At 43.4% G+C, this 14,371-nt stretch overlaps 1 protein-coding gene across 2 annotated transcripts in view; it reads right to left on the bottom strand.

Annotated features, from left to right (window-relative positions):
- Positions 1-13,419, bottom strand: part of GHR (growth hormone receptor) — a 274,648-nt gene extending 261,229 nt beyond the window's left edge. The window contains exon 1 of one of the 2 annotated variants that reach the window (XM_060142904.1): positions 13,312-13,419. The gene's annotated coding sequence lies outside the window, so the exon portion shown is untranslated. Of the gene's footprint in view, positions 1-12,561; positions 12,579-13,311 lie in introns of those variants that run through there. The other variant, XM_060142906.1, reaches the window with a different exon arrangement.
- Between the last annotated feature and the right edge of the window lie 952 nt (positions 13,420-14,371).

The raw sequence follows: 14,371 nt of genomic DNA, 5'->3' as shown, positions 1-14,371 counted from the left end.
ACTTCCAAATTCATATCTCCAGACACCTCTGATCCAGGATCGAGACCACATGGAATCTCCTCACGGATGTCTTAAAAAGGCCCCAAACTGAACTACTTTCTCCTAACCTATGCCTGGTCTCCCTCCAGTGTTCCCCGTTCCCCTGAAGAAGACAAACACCGGGCAGTTTTCCATGGCGTCCCTCACACAATCATATCCAAGTCAGCACGAAGTCCAGTCTACTTTCCCTCATAAATAAGTAGTATATCTATTAACCATAAGTAACAGTAAATCTCTCCACTTCTCCCCATCTTTATCACCACCACTCTGGCTCATGCTACCAACACCTCTGGCCTCCAACAGATTCAGAACACATCTCCCTGAACACCTCTGTCCATACCTCCTCCATCCATTCTTCATTATGGAGCGAAGTGACCTCCTTCAAATGCAAACCTGATTGTGTCACTATTTTGCTTCAAAACCTTCAATGGTTTTCTATTTCCCTTTCTACTGATAAAGACTACAGTGCGGCCTGCAAGACCATGTGAGATACAGTCCCTGCTTACTTCTCTGGCCTCTTCTTAGGCCATGCTCCTTGCTCTCTGGGCTCTAGCCACACTGACTGTTTTCAGTTCTCAACAGTACTGGGTACCTTTCTGTCTCCTGTTCCCTCTGCCCAGATTGCTCTTCCTTCTTCCTCTTACTTCTACTCCTTTAGATCTCAAATAACTTCCTTTGAAAGCCTTCCCTAACCACCAAGCCCCAACCTGAATCATGTCTCCTTATACTTTGATTCCACAGTACTTAAAACTGTTTTTCCTTATACTTGGTTAATGTCCTCCTCCATTCTAGACCATGAACTCCTGTGAGGCAGAGGCTATGTCTGAGCTGCTTACCATATGATAGTATTCTAGTACCTAGTCTCCTGCTCTGCTGGGCAAAGTACAGACTGAATTAAGGAGTGGTTTGTGAGTGACTGAATGAATGAATGATAGTAATGATGGATCCTTATACTCAGCTATCAATATTCATCTTTATCCTCCCCTGCAGCACAAACCCAGAATCAATGTCAAGCATAAACTTTCAAGTTCAGTTCAATATAAAAAGTATTTTTTAAATACTTTAAAATAGGCTGCATGGAGGAAAAAACATTGAAAGGGAAGGACTAGCAGGGTCTGATCTGTGTTCTCCAACGTAGGGAAGGAAAACCAGTATCTCTGTATTCATTCTTAAAACCAAACAAGAACTAGCCATATCCACTTCATGAATGAATTCCTTAACTTACTTAAATCACTTACTTTGTAGATATATAAGAAAAAAATCACTTTCACATATTTTTTAAAAAGGCAAATAATTTAGGATCTTCCATAAGGATCTTAAAATGCTCCAAATTCAGAACCTATACATGTACTAAAACCAACACTAACCTATCCCTTCCAGCTCTCAGAGTCCATCTTTAAATAAGTTTACAGCACTATGTCCCAAAGTCTTATACAAATTCTTGGGCTTAAGCTCAAAAGATATTAATCAAAGTCCAAGTAATTTATTAAACTGCAAGTGGCCATAAAGCAGAGTTAATTCAATTTGGCAGGCAGAGCAAACCAAGACACGGCTTGACCTATGAGCTTTTAGGACCCCCTTTGAAAAGCTGAGTGAAATCACTAGGGAAGAGGTTAAAATTCAACTTTGTTTTATATCTCTCTTTAAATAATGTACAGTGCAAGCGTGCTCCTGACAATTTAAGATTTTGAGTGATAACTTACGAAACAAAATACTTCCTGAGTTTTCCCACAAGAATTTTTTAAAAGTTCAAAATGCTCTCTTCAACAATGTGGTTATTATTAATACCCTTCCTTTTAAATCATGGACTTTTAAGGCAGCTGTCCTTTGAATTACAAAATCCCAAATCCCAGGGAAGTCATTATAACTATTATGTTGACGGGGCATTAATATTTCACTACTCACATTTGGCAACTGTTCTTTTTCTGGAAAATTTCTCCTTGCTGGATCAATATTTCAAAATTTAAGATTTAATAAAATGAAGACAATTTATTTTTTTAATGATCAAGGCAGTGTTAGGCTGCCTTAGCTATCTATTACTGCATGACAAGTTAACTCAAAATTTAGCAGTTTCAAACAACAAGCATTTATTATCTTACAGCCTAGGGGCAGGGACCTAGAAGAGGCTTAGCTGGCTCAGGGTCTTTCACAAGGTCGCAGTCAAGTTGTTGGCGGGGAGGGGACTGCAGTCATTCTGAGGCTGGACTGGTGCTGAAGGCTCCACCTCCAAGGTCACTCCTATGGTGGCTGCTGTCAAGAGGCTTTGGTTTCGCATTGGCTATTGGGTTGGGGGCCTGAGCTCTTCATTCCACACTGGCCATGGGAATCCCTCACTTTCTTTCCGGGTGGGCCTCTCCATAGGGCAGCTCAAAACATGGCTGTTGGTTTCCCCCAGCATGAACGGTCCAAAAGACAGAGCAACCAAGACAGAAGCCACAGTGTCTCTGAATGATTTAGTCTCTGAAGTTGCACATCTTCACTTCTACATTATTCTGTTCGTTAGTCACGAAGTCCAGCCCCCACTCCGAGGGAGGGAAACCTGGACTCCACCTCTTGATGGGAAGAGTATCAGAGAATTTGTGGGCATATTTTTAAAACCACCACATAGGCAGTGGCTAGAAGCATGGGAGTTGGCCACATTCGGAATTAGGAAGAGCTGTGTTTGAATCTTGACCGTGCTACTTACAGCTGTGGGTCCTTGCATAAATTTAACTTCCCTATGTCATAGTTTCACCAAATGCAGAATCAGGTGGCTCATGGGGGTTTTGTGTGGGATTAAATAACATAACATGAAAAAAGGCCTTGGAATAGCCCCTGGTAATAGTAAGCACTTCCTTAACGTTGCCCATACAACAGTTATTGGTGAAGCAAACTATTGAGTGCCCACCGAGTAAAGAATACACAGTCCTTTGCCCTGTAGGAGCTTACAATCTCACTGTTACGGAAGTAAATCTGAAGTTAGACATAGAAAAGCTAATGTGACATAGAACAGCTAGTTTTTCCTCTAGAAATCCAAGGGCTTCCTAAAGAAGAGAAGTGGTCAGAAAAGCAGTCTAAACAAAATAAGGAAATATATAACGGTTTAAATATTTTTGTTTGCCTGCTTTTTTAAAGAACAGAGGCTGTCCCTTCAACTTAAACGTTCTCAGAAGTGTTGTACATACAACAGATGAAAGCACGGCACTCTGCGGGTGGGAAGCATGCAGTGCAGCCAGCTTGGCCCTCTGCTCTGGACACCCCAAGGGCCCTGAGGGGGCTTGCTGGAGCACAGTTTGTAAATCTGCATTAACAGATTGTGCCTGTATCACAAACACAAAGGTCAAAGGTCAAATGGTCCTTTGACCATTTGATTAAAGGTCATGATTTAAAACCATGCCAACCTAAGGTAGCCATTTAAGTAAACAGTTTCATACATGTGATCTGAAAGGTAATGCTTTTTCTCCTTCAAAAATGTGCAATGCTTTAAACATTAGAATCTGAAGGGATTACCTTTCAGTCAATCCCTGTTTATTCCTTCCAAGAAAACAAAGACCATTTTTACATGATTGTCCCTTTGTATCTTCTTAGAAGTTAGATCTCATTCTGAGCCAATAATTTGTGTTTTACATAGATTGTGTTATTAGATACTAACTCTAAGCTTCCAACAACTTGTAATCAAAGCAAAAATTAACAAAAACCTTAAAGCCTATTCTTTTCTGAATTTAGAATTAGAGGTTAGAGGAATTTAAGCATTGGTTAGCCTACATATCCATGTTGTTTATCTTCCCAGAGTCAAAGCTTGAATAATTTAAAAAAATTTCTTCTGAATTTTATGCCCCAAGTTCCAAGGCAACCAAGGGTAATTTTCATTTGGGCTATTGAAAGTATAAAGATCAGTCAAAGATTTCACTGAATATTCCATATCCCTCATGGAATATGTAAAAAAAAAAAAAAAAAAGGATAGTAACTATGGAAAGACTGAGAAATGGATGTTAACTATCCAGACTTAAGCACATTATAAAATAATAAAATATTTGAATGATTACACAGCATCAATGCCTGCTCTATAGAGGTGCTTTGCTTCCAAGCCTATAATTGGGCCCTGGATCAAAACTTTATTATTAGAGCATGGGGTAACTTTCTGATGAGCTTTACGGTCAATGTATGTGTATATCAAGATAACAGGTTTTACAATTATTAGTTAGGCTCTGAAAATGTTCCACAGATCCAAGGCTGACAGTCAATCCAGCTTACTAAGAAATATACCATGCATGTTTCATAATACAGTTTTGTCAAAGACTGCATGCCCATCAAAAGGCACCAAGGATAGGGGATGGGCAAGTGGAGAAATAAAAATGTATTTAAAAAAATCATATTGTGTTATCCAGTGCAAGATGCCTGTCCCTTCCCCAACCATGCCCTCTCACCCCTAATAGGGCACACTGCCTAATTTCTAACGGCCAGCACCTGTATTTCCCTGCCTGAAGGTTCTCCCTTGCATCTCCAGATTGCTTTGCCCTCCTGAATGTTAGTGACCAGGAATTAGTGACTGATGGAAGTTGGTGGGTAAATTATTCCAACTCTTTCAACCTTGGGTGAGAGGGCTCAGGTGTGTGTTTTGCCTGGGCTCCCAAAATCTCTCCAGGAAGATGACAAACTCCAGTAGCCAATGACGGTAACTTGCTTCATAACACACCCTTTATTGGCTCCTTTCGCTTCCTTTTTTCACTTTCTCAAATAAACTTTTACCTGAATCCTTGTGTTATGGCTTTCTTCTGGGAGAAATCCAAACCGAGATGCTACTCATAACTATATTTGCTGATCAAGTGAAGTGGCTCTTGAATATATCAGTCTAAGGTCATTTATGGAGAGAGATTACAACTATCCTGGATTATCTTTGGTCCCTCACTCCATACCATGAGGAAATCTCACCAAATTATAAATACACTAGGAATTGGCCAATGAAAGTCATGCATTTTTGGACGTGTGGAAGGAAAATAAATTTTTGGAAGAATGCTAACAAAACTTCCATTAACTACTTAAAATGCATTCATTCAACCAAAACTTACGAAGGATTTTCTATGGGATATAAAGTGAACAGAAAAGGTCACTACTATTAGGGAGCTTACATTTTTGTTGGTGGAGATGGACAAAAAAAGGAAAAATAAATTAATAAATAAGATAATATTAGATAGTGGTAAGTGCTGCGAAGAAACTAAAACAGGGTTATACAATAGCATGACCTAGTTGGGGAAAGGTTACTCTAGCTAGGGGTCAGAGAAGTCCTTTTGAGAAGGTGACATTTGAGCTAGGGCCTGAATTACAAAAGAGGACCAGTCCTACATGGATGCGTATGTGTATAAATGTGTGTACACACACACACACACACACACACACACACACAATCACACCTCCATCATATCACAGAGTCAGGCCTGAAGAGGATAATGTCCTTTCATAAAGTATTCTCTCTCTATCCTCCATAAAATACAGACCATGCAGTTATTAAAAATAGGAGGCTTACTTGTTAGATATGCATCCTAAAGTATAATATTTACATCTACAAAAGGAAAGGACAAGATGTCTGAGACTGCTTTAAAATACTCAGGGGCACGGTGGAAAGATGAAAGAAGATTAGCAAAATATTGATGACTCTGGAAGCTGAGTAATGGGTACCTGAGGCTCAAAATACTATTTTCTTTACTTTGTTTATGTAAAATTTCCCACAGTCAAAATTATTTTTTTTAAATAAAATGTATATCAAAGATTGAGAATTCCCAAAGTTATAGAAATCCCACCTCACCAAATTTTCATCCACAAATTAGGAGTTCAAGCAGGAAAGGGTCCAGTGGAATCATGAAGGTGTAAAGAAAAACTCTGGACTATGCAATAAGAAAGGAGGTTACAGGATACCCCTTCAATGGAATGCTGAGCTGGCAAATTGGATGTGTCTCCCCAGCCGTACTGAGTCCTACAGAAAAATTCAAAATGTCTCCGTCTTGCTTCAGATATTAAAAATTTCTAGATGTTTCCAAGGCCCTGAACAAGATCCACTTTGGGAAGCTGGCCATCAGGTTTGGGTGCCATCATTAATCTAAGGAGAAATATACCAAATTTGCATTACGAGCTGAGATCCCAGTTATCACCTGATTCTATCCACGTCCCTTTGTCCCCAACAATCCACATACTTCTTGTCGACAATTCAATTTCTCTCTGTGTTTTACTACATACTAATGTCATTAATAAAATATTTATTGAATGTTTATTCTATGACAAGCAGAGTACTGTTTTGCCAATGTCCCTACTGGAAATAAGATGCTACACTGACTGCTGATAGGAAAGAAATCCTTCCTCTTCATTTTGCTGCTCTTTCTTTAATATTTCAGACTTGCTAGGTATAAAAATGGTGTCTTTTCTTCAGTCATCATCATCTTGTCCAGGGATTCTAGTATTTTCTTCTACTCCTTTGGGAAGAAGCTACTGTAGAGATTTTGTCTTTAGGAATCTTTTTATTTCTCCTTCACATATGCTTTTCAAGGCTCTTCTTTACTTTGCTTTATCAAATTGAGGTTTTCTGGGATAACAATAACATAGCTTGAAGATGTCCAAAGAAGCAGCTGATAGGGTGAAGCAGGATCATATGCCATCATCCTGACCACGGACAAAGGCTGATTTCCTGACCGATAGCAATCAAAATTGGCAGTCTGACTGAAGACTCATCAGCCGTCATCAAACTTGAGATAAGCTGTTTTCTGCATCATGGTAGCACCTTCTATTTTAATGAGCATGGGGAGAGAACTATGTAAGACTCTGCTTTGTAATGGTCTCACTCTACTTTTTTTTTTTATATGGCCACTCAAAGATAAAAAAAGATGGATGTGATGCTTACTATGATAAAGTACATTTTTTAAACAAGAAAAAAAAAGAGAGCTTTTCTTTGTACCAGTGACTATCATATTTCTAATAAACTAAAGGAACAAAGAGGGATGCCTCTTTTAAGGTTTTTAATTATATACTACTTTAAATGTTTCATTCGATAAACAACTGAGGATACAATCAAGGAGTTATTATAGCAAATGTCTAGCATAGCAGGCTGTCCACCATAGATAAATACATCAAAGCACCTGTTCAATTTGCAAGCCCTTTTGGTTCTACTGCTGACTGAGGGATTTATCAGGGTGCTTTCTACCACCGGCGCCAAATCTCCATGAAGTGAGTGTTTTCCCTAGGATACACTTTCCACTTAGAAGCCCAGCCAGCTGGGGGATAGACTTGTTTATGTTTAAACGAATTCACAATATAAGAAGAATAATTCACTGGGATTATAATGATATTCTTCTAAAGAAAACTGACTGAAGTCTAGTCAATAACAGAAGACGCAAGCCCTAATCAGAGCAGTAAACACGTCTGGAAGTTTTAAGGACTCTGTAGAAGAAATTATCTACTGATTTTGGAATGGAATATTTGAAGGTAAGTTGAGATGCTAATCACACAGCCCAACAATTTCTGACAAAAATCACTGCCTTCCTATGAATCAGTAGTAAGTGAAATTTGTGCCTGACCTAAGGCTTCATTTACCTATATTAAAAGGTAGTGAGAAACACTCAACAAAGAAGTTGAGACTAAACAATGACCCTCTCTGTCATCCTTCTTTTAAGGGTCTGGTACTCATCATGGAATTTTCTTTAGCTCAAAGCAAAAACAACAACAAAAGAAAAGCAACTACTTCAGAAAGACCTCCTGCTTCAGACCATGATGAGCTGTTATTGTTTAGCATGGGAGCTGGAAGCACAGATGTGATTACATTTTTATCTGTTTTACTTCATTGATTAAAAAAAAATTAATGGTAAGGGAAAAGAATCAGCAAACACTATTTCCTGATGCTTATATTCAAAATTGTTGTGTATTGTTAAATAAGTGATATAAATTATAGCTTGACTGTCCAAAGCAGCCCACATTAATTCAACTAACACTCTTCCCACATGCTGTAATGTTATGTTTACAGCATTCAGTAGAGTGGAAAAATATAAAAATGAATAAAATTTATTTTCTGCTCTTGAAAAACCCACAGCCTAGCAAGGAAGACAGATATGTAAAAAGACGATGAAACTGGAAATGAATGAAATAGGTGTTCCCGCAGACATTCAAGCAAAGCCCCAAAAGAGCTGAGAGAAGAGAGAAATTCAATAATTTGATGGATTCAAACATAGCCCTGAAAAGAATCCTAAGAGGTCATCTTGTTTACTTCTCTTTTTTTGTTGTTGTTTATTTGTTATTAATGTGTAAGAAATATGAAACCCAAGAAATTCGGTAGTTTGCAACAATTACAAAGCCTGTTAGAGGCAGAGCTTAGAGGGGACCCAGGTTCCCTGACACCCTAGTTTACTATTATTTCACATGATGCCATCCTAACTTGCAGGTTTCTTATATCAAAGTTGAACTTTGGTTTAGAACTTATATGTCCAAATACTTATCAGTGGGTCTAGCAAACACACACACAAACACACACCCACACACACACGCGCGCACGCGCGCGAGGGGGACAGCACGGACAATTTCATCTAAGAGCACAAGACTCTCATTGGCCCCTTGTCCTGACTGAAGGTCTGTGCACACGGTAGGGCCTTCTGATAGGCCCAGATGTCAGTCTATATCACAGGTTGGTTTTCTCTCTTTGCCAAGAAAAAAGAGTCATTTCTTTCACATCCAGACTTGCTGAAATAAACAACACTGTCATCATCGTCAACCATAACCATTTCCTGCAGGAAGACAGAAGATTCTCATCTGTGTCAGATTCTCAGCTGGGAAACTCATAATTTAGTCAAGAAGCCTCAGATGGATACACAAAAGAGAAATCAATCATAACAGATAGGTGTCTAATGCGAAGTACAGGCCATAAATGCTACAGACTTTGTGTGGAAATGCCTCAGCCCCAGGCGGTAGGCATTAGAATTCTCACAGAGGAGAAAAGTGAGTCTCAGAGGAGTTAATTTGCATGTTGGTGGTAAAGCTCAGACTCAAACTGAGCTCTGATGGGTCCCAAAGTGGTTGCCTTTGAAGCACACCCTCTCCCCTGTGTGTCCTGTATATACCAGCTTTGCTTCCTTACTCCAAGGAGAGGACTTGGTAAGTGAGGAGCATCAGGGAACTCCCTTAGGGCTGATGGCCAGATACACCTGCTCTAGACTTCCCTGTGGCACTGGCAAGCATTTACCTCCAGAGGAAGATGCGGTTGTTGACTCAGTTCATGTCCTGTATGGACACCTTAAATCCCAGTTTCCTGAAGAAGCGTTTCTGTCTGATGTACTTTCACCTCATTTATGGCCAGATGGCATAGTGTCTAAGACTTGGATAGAACAAGCCTTCAATAAATGCTGATTGCTAGTACTGACTCATGCTCATGGAAGCAGACACAATGAGGTCCATGAAAAGAATACCTCGCAATGTAGTCTCTACCTGTCTGTAACATGCAGTTGCAATTTGCTTGTCTTCAGAACATTCTACTTCTGCTGTTCTGGGGCTTGGTATTCCTTGCTAGTAAGAAATTAGGTAGCTGTCTTCACTGCATGTAGAATTCTATTTACCTGCACAGTATTATACTTTCCACAGATTTATTGGGAGTTCAGGCATGAACAAATGTTTTGAAACTATCATCATAATGTTTTGACTGTGGATGATTAATAATCTGAAAAGAATGAGTTGTTTACAGGTTTGAAATTAGTGAACAGTGTAATGAGATGGCTAAAACAGCTCATGAATATTAAGCTGACTTAACGGATATAGAAAGTCCAGGACTAAGGATTTCACATCTCTGTTTTCAATGACGTACATTAGGAGGGATGGAGAGAATGTGGACTCGAGGCATCCTGGTCAGGGCAGAAAAGGGTGGCACCCCACAGTGGGTGAGGAACAGCTCCAAGAACAGGCAAAAAAGAATTCAGGAAGAAGGAGCATACTGTTTGTTTTCCAATACAGCACTTAAAGGGAAGAGAGATTAGATTCATTGTGTGTGGTTCCAGCAACTTAATACTAGGCCAGTGAGCAGAAGAAAGTGTTGATTCAGTACAGGCAGAACTCTCTAAACATAAATCTCCCCTAGAATGGACTGGCTAGTGAGGAAGCAGGATTTCCATCTGATTATTTCCAGGGAGAGGTAAGCTGGCCCACTAACATGGAGGGCTACTGAAGTGGAAGTTCTTGCCCCAGTAGGGAGTTACCTATAAAGTCGGTGATCATACTAATCAACCATGTTATTGAGTATATTGTTTCCATTCTATTGCCCCGGGATGAAAAAAAATCACTTGCCAAAAAGACGTCCTGTGTTGCCTTGTTTACCCAATTAGCAAAGGTCTGACTCCAGCCTTACCGAACTTCAGTTCTTATCAATTCAAGATTCAGAAAGTGATTACGTGATTTGAGTACTCATATTATTTGTCACTACCACAGATATTATAGGGTTTTCTTTTTATTTATTTATTTATTTATTTTTTGTGTGGTATGTGGGCCTCTCACCATTGTGGCCTCTCCCATTACGGAGCACAGGCTCCGGACGCGCAGGCTCAGCGGCCATGGCTCACGGGCCCAGTCGCTCCGCGGCATGTGGGATCCTCCCGGACCGGGGCACGAACCCGTGTCCCCTGCATCGGCAGGCGGACTCCCAACCACTGCGCCACCAAGGAAGCCCAGGGTTTTCTTTTTTAAGAAGAAAAAGTGACGGTTTGTATGGACGCATGGGAACACACTAAAAAATAGAAGTTATTTTCATTATTGACATACTTTTAAAAAATGTCTTCCCTGAAAGTAAACCAAATCTCCAGAATTGTGCAATTTACCAGTGGAATGACCAGAGAAGCTTAACAGATTTAAAAAATATAACCCATGCCTTTTTTCTGAGCTAAACAATTTGCTGTGCCACATTCTCAGTGTATCACTCAGATTTATCTTTACATTAACAACGCTTACCAGCAGATAGCCAAAAAGGCTCGCCAAGTTGGACCAACTTCAAGATTTGTTTCCATGCTGGGGTGCTTCACGCGATTAGCAGAAGCAGAGTGCAGCTAGGGCTCATTTATTACATTATGCTATAAACATTTTGTCTTGAGCTAACAAGATACTCAACACAATTCCATAGGTTACCAAGCACCGTATACATCTGTTAACACAGGCACCAGAGATAGCACGGAAAAGGCATCTAAAATCCATTTTTAAGAGGTTTATGATGCGAAGTCTGCTGTCTAAAAACTAACAATCAAAAACACAGCCCCAAACTCTGCCTAGAACAAATATTTGCAAGACAAAGTTATGCTCAGTTTGGAAAAAAATGCACTCGTGTCGTCGCTTTGTCAATGCATTTATAGATTTTCATTTCACACCTCTGCCCATTAAGTGTTGGTTTTCCATGCCATTCAGGAGACCCAAGCTATAATTTCACTGTGATATATTTACTCCAAAAGAAAAGCTGAATGTTGACTCACCAACTTTCCTTAGACTCATGTGAAGCAAAAAGTTTACGAGGGTGGAAGAAGATGAGAGATGGGACACGCTTAAGCTACGAATGAAGTTTTCCAGTGGTCTCTGGACTTAAAACACATCCTTCCAGCTCCATCTAAAGTCCATCTGAAGGGAAACCACGAATGGCCAGACCCCTTGAAATCTAATCTGGGAACACTGAGCTTTGTTTTTCTCAAAAGGAAGAAGAATCCTCAATCACAGAAAAGATGGAACCAACAATTCTGTCTACTAAATCATTTTTTTTATTTCGCTCCTATCGAGCATTTTAATTTCTGGAAATGTTTCAATACTATAGACCTCCAAGGTCTATACCCTGGCACCCCAGAGAGGAGGACTTCCAGGATGACACCACCTGCTCAGGTGAGGAAAGATGAGTGCCTTCCCAGGCACACACACCAGGGAGTCTAAACACCCCAGAGGCTGTGCACAACAGTACCCTGGGAATCTCAGATCCACGGATCCAACCTGGGTCCGCGTCGCCGGGCTTCTGAACCCACACATTAACACGTCTCCTAGACCCTCCGTCCTCCTATGCAGGTCTCCTGAGAGCTCCAGAAACCTCCACCTCCAGACTTTCGAAGGCAAAGGGATTAGTATTTTAAAGTCCGTGGTACTTAAATCCTGTACTGAGACTTCCCAACCCTCTGGCCTCCTGTTACCTTTCCCCGTCCCTTCCAAGGTCTCCTGGCGGCACAAACAGGCGGGCGGCACCTCTCTGGCCTCCTCCCCCCAACCCCCCTGCACACCCTACTGGCTCAGACTCCGACACGCCCCCCCAGGCGCACACACGCGCGCACACACACCGCGCGCACACACACAGCGCGCACGTACACCCATTCAGCCCACTGACCCTGCACCGGGCCACCCACTCCCACAGCATGACCCCAGCAGGCATACCCCCCGCTCAGGCTCATATATAAAGCACTTACCCCCAAACAGACTTCCCTGTGCACCCGCAAGTGGGTGACCCTGCCCAGCACCCTCTGCGCGCCGCCGGAGTCTTCTCCCCAGACCCGTCGCTACCCCACTCACCCGCGCGGCTCTCTTGCCTCGGGCAATTCTTGTCAAAACTTTAAGCCTGGTTGATTTCATAACCACGAGTGTGTTCAGGGCTGGAGGAGTTCGGCTCGCCACGATCTCCACCCACCCCAGCTCATGGGGACTGGTGGCCGTGACTCTAACTGACCCCAGCTCCGCTGGTGCCAATGCGCGGCTGCAGTCCGCAGAAACGCGCAAGGGTGGTGCGCTTTGGGAAGGAGCGCGCGGTGTAGAGGCGCACAGCCGAACAACCTCCCCTCTCCTCCCGCGGCGCAGCCAGGGACCTCTCCCCGCTTAGCAGCGAAGCCTCAGCAGTTCCTGCCCCAGCCTGGCTGGCTGATGATGTCAAACAGAAACAGTCGCAAAACTTCTAAGACTTTAACAAAACTGGCTTCGGAGGAAGCCCCTCCAGGCACCGCAAACGCGGGTGGGAGCAGGCGCCAGCGTGGGATGGTTCGCCTGTCACCCCCAACTCCCTGACGCCCCCACCCACTTACACATACACACACGCACACGTTCAGAGCGTGGATCGGGTTACAACTACCCACCAGCAGAAAACAACTTCTTGGTGAAGAGGAGGGGAGCAGTGCCAACCCCCAAGTCACCAGGACAAAAATTATCCGTGTAAATACATAAGACAGATCCCCACTTTCATAAACAACTGGCGTCCCAGGCTCCACTCCCAGGCCCCCCGACACAACATGGGGAAAATCAGAGCCCGATTCCGGAGCTCCCTTCCAGTACCTCCGAGCCTCGCCTCCGGAGAGAGAGAGCGGTTCGCGGCCGCGCTGGGGCCGAGGGCGCGGGGCCCTCCGGCCTGCGCGGCCCCAGCCCGGGTCCTCGCCGCTGCCTCGGCTCAGCAGCAGCAGCCGCCGCCGCCGCCGCTGCAGCAGCCGCCGCTGCTGCCGCCGCCGCCGCTCCCTAGACCGCCTCCTCTTCCCATGGCTGCGCCCTGCTTGGCAGCTCCCGGGCTGTCAGGCTTGGGGAGGGGGAGGGGAGGGGTGAAACGGGAAGGGAGGATGGGAGGGGAGGGGAGGGGAGGGGTGAGAACCGGCAGGCGCCGTTCACTAGGGGTCACGCCGCGCCCGGCCCGCCGCCCTCGGGACCCAGGCTGCCGCAGCGAGGGGAAGCGGGAGCTCAGGGCGGCTGGTTCGAGACCCGCTGAGGAGGCGCCGAGCGCAGTTCGGACCGAGCACTCCGCGGAACTGGGATGAAGCGTTCCCCGGCGAGGAGTTGGAGTTGGTGCGTGTCACTCTCATCTGGGCTGCGCGGCTCCTCCTAGAGGAAAATATTGGTAGTTGCAGGACACTTCCTTCCTCTCCGCCCACCCCTGTTCCCAAAAAGAAGGCAGGACCTAAAAGAACCTAAATGCAGTCAACAAATTCAAGGGAACGCTTACAGCAAGGTTAGCTTTCTGCTGGAATGGGGGCGGGGCGGGGGGTAGGGAGGGGGGAAACGGACAAGACAGCTTGGAAAGCGTAACTGGCAAACCAAACATTGCCTCTTTACACCTGCAACCAATTTCCAAACTCCTGCTCCCAGGGGCATGGTGAAAGATAGTTAAAGGACCTTACTTCAGAGGTTAGAAAACGGAGGCAAGAGAGATGAAGTAATTTATCAAGGACACGAGGCATGTTAGAATAGGGGTATGTCCAGAAACTGAAGCACAGGGAAGCAGGGTGTCCAGACACAGACCTCGGCCTGAGAACTGTACTTGTGTGTGACCTAGGGAACGTGGTTTTTAAATGTCTTGCGCTGGACATCTGTCAAATACGGGCCTGCCCACCTCATTCCACTGCAGTGA

This window comes from Lagenorhynchus albirostris, chromosome 3 (genome assembly GCF_949774975.1).
Source record: "Lagenorhynchus albirostris chromosome 3, mLagAlb1.1, whole genome shotgun sequence".
NCBI lineage: Eukaryota > Metazoa > Chordata > Mammalia > Artiodactyla > Delphinidae > Lagenorhynchus > Lagenorhynchus albirostris.
The sequence above is the reverse complement of the archived record's forward strand: the minus strand, read 5'-3'. Positions and strand labels throughout refer to the sequence as shown.